The 5,603-nt window shown below is 39.9% G+C and overlaps 1 pseudogene; it reads left to right on the forward strand.

Moving 5' to 3' along the window:
- The first annotated feature begins 4,928 nt into the window (after positions 1 to 4,928).
- Positions 4,929 to 5,258, forward strand: LOC102874370 (annotated as a pseudogene).
- Positions 5,259 to 5,603: the final 345 nt, after the last annotated feature.

Below are 5,603 nucleotides of genomic sequence, written 5' to 3' on the forward strand. Positions count from 1 at the left end.
GGCTATAGTCTTACATGCTATGCATCAGAGAGTTGGATAGTGAATAGGTATGATAGAAAGAGAATTGATGACTTTGAGTTGTGGTGCTGGAGAAGAGTGTTGAATATATCATGGACTGCTAGGAGAACAAACAGGTTTGTCCTGGAGAGGGTGAAGCCGGAATGCTCCTTGGAGTGAAAGATTCTGAAGCTTCATCTGACATACTTTGTGCATGTTGCAAAGAGGTCCTTGGAGAGGGACATCATGTTTGGCAGAGTGGAGGGATGGCGCAAGACAGGAAGACCCTCGATGAGATGGATCGATTTTGTGAGTGGAGCGGTGGGAATGAGTGTGTCTGAGACGGCGAGGTTGGCACAGGATAGAACAGCGTTTAGGGCTCTTGTACATAGGGTCGCTGTGAGTCGCAAATGACTTGATGGCACATAACAACAACAATATCTATCTATCTATTATCTATCTATCTATCTATCTATCTATCTATCTATCTATCTATCTATCTATCTACAGTAACATGCCCAAAGTATGTGAGATGAAGCTTTATCACCATTGATTGATTCTAAGGAGCACTCTGGCTGCACCTTGCATTTGCGGTTGATAGGGTATTCAGTACTTTTCTCCAGCACTATAGCTCAAAGGCATCAATTCTTCTCCTGTCATCCTTATTCATTGCCTGGTTTTCAGATACATAGCAAATGTTTGAAAAGACCATGGCCTGAATCAAGTGCACCTTAGTCCTCAATCTGACATCATTGCTCCTCAGTGATTTGCAGAGGGCCCTGACCATAGACTTTCCTCGAGCAATATGCTTCCTGATAAGGTGATAAGAAAGACTGCTGGTACCAAAGGTGTTGATAGTGGATCCATGCAAAATGAAGCTGACAGTTTCAATATTTTCTTCATCTATCCCAACGTAGCCTATTGGTCCAGTGGTGAGAATTTTTGTTTTCTTGATGTTTAGATGCAATCCATATTGAAGGCTGTATTCTCCGATCTTTTCCAGTAAGTGTTTCAGGTTCTCCTCACTTTCAGCCAGCAGGGTTGTGTCATTTGCATAACACAGGTTATTGATGAGTCCTCCTCTGATTCTGGCATCACATTCTTCTTCATAGAATCTAACTTCTTGAATAATTTGCTCAGCATATAGATTTGAATAGAATGGATACAACTTTGACACACACCTTTCTTAATTTTAAACCATGTAGTTTCCTTGTTTTGTTTGCATAGTAGCCTCTTGGGCTAGGTTTCACATAAGCACAGTTAAGTATTCTGAGATTCCCACACTTCTCAATGTTAACCATAACTTGTTATGATCCACATGGTCAAATGCCTTTGCACAGTCAATAAAGTATATACACAAAGAGAGAGCGAGCTTGTATATGTTGTTGTTCTGGAATATAAAAAATATACATATACCAATTTATTTGATTGGTTTTGCTTTTCTAGCAAATATAGGTTAAGACACTATGTATGATCTCTCTCTATGGGCTTCTCAAAGCATGGAAAATGGGTTTGGAGAGGGTGTGTCTCAAAAGTGAGCATTCCAAGAAATCCAAATGGAAATCTGGCAGGATTCTTACGACTCAGATTTGGAAATCCCAGAACTGCATTTTGTTGCTCAAGCAAGTCATTAAAACTGGCCTAGATTCAAAGAGTGAATTAGTTTCTATCTCTTAGTGTGAGGGACAGCATTTGTAAAACTTCAGTGACTATAATTCAAATCTCTCTGTCTGCAGCATAAACGCACCTCCTTCCCAAGACATTCATCTCATTAAGGAAGGCATTAGCAAAAAACTCAAAATTTTGCTATTTTAAGTCAGGTCCAGATAAGGATGTAGGTTCTCAGGCATAGTATGGCGGCTCCTTAAGATTTCTTTTGGTTTTAAGACCTTTGAACAACACTTTCAACATACAAGGTGAGACACAGATTGGCAATGTGAACAGACATTCCCCTTTAATTAGGAGATGTATAGACTGGAGGTGCAAATAGTCATTGGTCCACAACCATTCTGAAATTGAATTTGGAGGTAAGGGTTTATTTAAAGTAGCTGTCTAGCCATTGCTTGACTTAGCCATGTGGATGGGTGGGCATATGCGAATAGGGCATGTTTGCCTACTCACAAGGGGATTGGCTCTCTCACCTAGCCACAAGGGGATTGGCTAGTCTCACAGTTCAATTGAGTGATCCAGAAGTAGAAGCAGGATCTTTCCCAAAAGCAGATAAGAGCAAGAAGAATACAACTCTTCCTTTCGGATCAGAGCAGCAGCCATAGCAGCCACAGCAGAGAACCAGAGACCTGACATGAGACAGAGCAAACCTTGGGACTGCTGATCCCACCCCCAAACAGAACCAGAGTTAAGCTAGAGGCTGTGCCCAAGTTTGTTGGATAACATGGGGTGATATGGAGAGAGCCAATATTAGATAGCAATCTTTGTAACATGGGCCTAAAGGTGCAAGGCTAAAGACTGAGGTGCCTGAGAGCACAATTTGTCTTGACTATATTCTGCTACTAACCTGAATTATAGCCTTTGACTTCCCCAATATGGTTTTATATGGTCTTTGAGCTATGCCATCAAATTTTGAACCCAGTAAAGCAGCAAGATTGGTATTGAGATGAGTAGAAAGAGGGACATATATGTGTGGAACATGTCTGACCTCATGGGAATTGTTTTTGTGTTGCTGATGTTGTTGAAGAGAGACAGTTGCACTTTGTGAAGTTGGTAAAGGTCAAAGATACCCGCCGTCATGTGGCCCTTGCTCTTTTTTCCCTGAGTCAGATACATATTGTCAGATTCTTGATTAGAGGTCAGCTTTACGTCCTCTAAATGGTTCTTCTTGGCTCCCAGCTCCACAGTCTACATTCTTGATTTCCTTTTGTAAGCTGAGTACCTTTCTCTGTTTACTTCTTTCCCACAAGAATTTGAAGATATAAAATCATCTTTTTGTTTTGAGATATCTCTGTTCTTTCAGTCCAAGATAACACAATTATTTTAAAAATATTTCAAGCTTCCTGTGTATCAAATTATTCACTCACTTAATTAGACGAAAGGCACACCTAAAAATCTCTAGGATATTGACCTGTTTCCTAACTGAGAACTGAGATATTAGGAGACAACACTCTTTTTTAAAATTTATTTATTTATTTATTTATTTTAATTTTTGTGTGAGTGTACCATCAAATCAGATCTGACTGGTACAGGAGGAGATTGTCCCTCCTTTCCTGGTAGATAATCTGGTGGATTCGAACCGTGCGCCTCTGGGATTGTAGTTGCAGCTCCTTGCCACCAGGCCACCAGAGCTCCCCTAGGAGACAACACTCTTAATAGCAAAAGCCCTCTATTATGCTAGAAACAGTCTAAGAGGAACACCTCTAAAAGTATCAGAAATTGTTTGAGAAGATCTACAAGACTTACTCTTAAGTTTTGGTTGTTTGTTTGTTGCTGTGTACCATTGAGTTGGAACCAATCCATAGCTGACACTCTAGTGGGTTTTCAGAGGCAGTAAATCGTATAAGAGATTGCCCATCTTTCTACTATGGAACAACAGGTGGATTTGAACCATGTACCTTTGGGAGCCAGTGCAAGTAGACCTCAATAAATATCTTAATTATCTTTTACTTCTTTATTCTGAAAGCCCATTTAGTGCCAGGTGTTTGAATCTGATCATTGCTGTGAGTGAATATCTTATTTAAAGGGCCTTTTGTGGCCAATTGCCCTGTGTCCTCTATGTTTACCCCCCCCCTTTCCTTGTTATGTACCATTGAATCAGATCCGACTGGCATAGAGCATCTGGAGGATTTGACACGTGTACTTTCGGGATTGCAGCACAGCTTCCTGCCACTAGGCCACCAGAGCTCCCTTAGATTTACTTTAATTTCTTCTGTAAAACTGTTCAAAACCATTTTGCTCTTTAGTTCACCTCTATGGTATGATAATTTATTGTATGTAACCAGAAGTAACTGCTTAGCACTTTTAATATTTTGCCTGCAGGTACCTTGGCCAGACCCACCAGTTTATTTCCCTATTTTCCAAGTTATCGAAATAACATGGTTGTCCCATGTGTTCTGCCACTAGGTAATGGGTCATACTTTCTCTGATCTGTGGTAACAATTTCCTCTCTTTTCTTCAACTCGTTATTATCTATCTCCTTGAGATTCTTCCAGCTTCCAACCATTGTTTGGTCCCAATACCAATGTCACATGTAGATTTTTATTTTTTTTTTTAATTTTTAAATTTTTTTTATTGTATTATTTTTACGTGTACTGTCAAATCAGATCTGACTGGTACAGGAGGAGATTGCCCCCTCCTTCTTCAGCAGAGCATCTGGTGGATTTGAACCGCATACCTCTGGGATTGAAGTGCAGCGTCTTACCACTAGGCCACCAGAGCTCCCTACAGGTAGATTTTTATTCACATTTACACACTAAATTTAATTTAACCACTAGAGCTACAGATGAAGAAAATGAGGGTTTAAATCAATGCTTGAGGTCTGAAATGGACCTCCATTAAGATTCCACTAAGATTCATTACAATAGCTGGTGATTGAAATCCACAAGTTGGAAATTAAAAAAAAAAAAGATTGATGCAAAAACCTGGAGTTGGAAAACCAAAAGAGAATACTCTTGACATTTCTCAAGCTGAAAGAGCTGAAGCAGAAATTCATGCCTTAAATTTTAAGATTGAATATGGATAACGCACTGAATGGCAGGAAGCATCAGAAGAAGATGGGCCGTGAGAAAAGCATGAGAACTGAGGCACAAATAAAGGTTTGTACACCAATGTTCATGACAACATTATTCACCATCACAAGAACTTGACAACACCCCAACGTCTAACACAATCTAATGGATTAAGAAATTATGGTACCGCTTTCCCCCACCATCTTGGAGCCCGTGAAGACCTCTTAGCAGCAGGACTTCCAAACCACAAAGATGGCTGGGAGGCTTTGCTGCAAAGCCACTTTTGTTGGCTATAAACAAGGTCTCCAGAACCAGAGGAAGCACACAGCTCTTCTTAAAATTGAAGGTGTTTATCGCTGAAATGAAAAGGATTTCTGTTTAGGCAAGATATATACTTGTGTTTGCAAAGCAAAAAATAATACAGTGACTCCTGGTGGCAAACCCAACAAAAACAGAATAATCTGAGGCAAGGTAACACATGCCCATGGAAATAGTGTCATGGTTCGGGCTTCGTGAAGCAACTTTCCTGCTAAGGCCGTTGGACACAGAATCTGTATAATGCTGTATCCCTCAAGGATTTAAACTTAACTGAGAAGCAAATAAAATTATGGATTTGTTATTAAAAAAAGAAATTATGGTACATTCATACAGGGAATACTATGCAGCATGCAGGAGCAATGATTTTATAAATCACTACCTAACTTGGGTGGGACTGGAGGGCATGATACAAAGTGAATGAACTCAGTTCCATAAGGGCAAATAGTGTGTAAGACCATTATTGTAGAATGAGTATGAAGATCCAAGGAGTGGGAGAGCAAATGGGTGAGGATGGGTGGGTGGGGGGTGTTAATCATATAGTCACACAATTTGATGGTGAAGAAAATGAGAAAGATCCAGCATGAAAAAGAATATATATAAACTTTGTAA

This window comes from Elephantulus edwardii, unplaced genomic scaffold (genome assembly GCF_000299155.1).
Source record: "Elephantulus edwardii isolate Elephantulus edwardi_28Jun2011 unplaced genomic scaffold, EleEdw1.0 scaffold00176, whole genome shotgun sequence".
Taxonomy (NCBI): domain Eukaryota; kingdom Metazoa; phylum Chordata; class Mammalia; order Macroscelidea; family Macroscelididae; genus Elephantulus; species Elephantulus edwardii.